The sequence below is a fragment of the Myotis davidii genome, unplaced genomic scaffold, assembly GCF_000327345.1.
Source record: "Myotis davidii unplaced genomic scaffold, ASM32734v1 scaffold1910, whole genome shotgun sequence".
NCBI lineage: Eukaryota > Metazoa > Chordata > Mammalia > Chiroptera > Vespertilionidae > Myotis > Myotis davidii.
The window spans coordinates 838,860-839,817 of NW_006283016.1; positions in this window are offsets into that span (position 1 = coordinate 838,860).

The window sequence follows — 958 nt, forward strand, 5'->3', positions numbered from 1 at the left end:
TTAATTAGCAGGTGCATGGGGGGGGGGGGGAGTGATCAGAAAAACAGCTGTAGAATACAAGAAAAAATATCTAAAGAAGTCAATAATTATGAGCATTGCGGTTAGTTCTCAATATCTGTTCTAAACCCCAATCCCAACTCCAGTGCAGTATCTGATGGGGCAAATCAATAACAGAAATCCCAATGCCTTTGTCAAAGGTAATTTACCAGGTAAACCAAATAAATATATTTTTTTTTACTTTCAGCTTTAATGAGGTATAATTGACAAAACTGAAAGATATTTAGTGATGATTCGATATATCTATACCTTGTTCATTAATGTATTCATCACCTCACATATTTATCTCTTTTTATTTATAACTGACAAAACTGAAAGATATTTAGTGATGATTCAATATATCTATCCTTGTTCATTAATGTATTCATCACCTCACATATTTATCTCTTTTTCTTCCTATTTTTTGATGGGAACATTTATGCTCCACCCTCTTACCAAATTTCAATTATACAATACAGTGCAATCAACTACAGTCACCATGTTTTACATATGTGTCTCATAGCTGAGAGTCTGACCCTCTGCCAACCTCTCCCTATTTCCCCTACACCCTAACCCCTGGAAAACCACTTTACTACTCTTTTTCTGCTTGATTTTTTTTAAGATTCCATATGGAAGTGACACCTTGCAGTATTTATCTTTCTGTCTTATTTCACTTAGCATCACGTCCTCAAATTTCATTAATTTTGTTGTAAATGAAATGATTTTCTTCTTCCTTATGGCTGAATAATATTCCAGTGTATGTATACACCACATTTTCTTTATCTATTCATCCTTTGATATTTTCAAATCTTGATTATACTTAAGGATGATATTTTCATCCTTAAGTTATTTTCAAATCTTGCCTATTGCCTACTAAATATTTATCTTAGACACAAAAATTTCCTTTGTGGAAGCCCAGCCT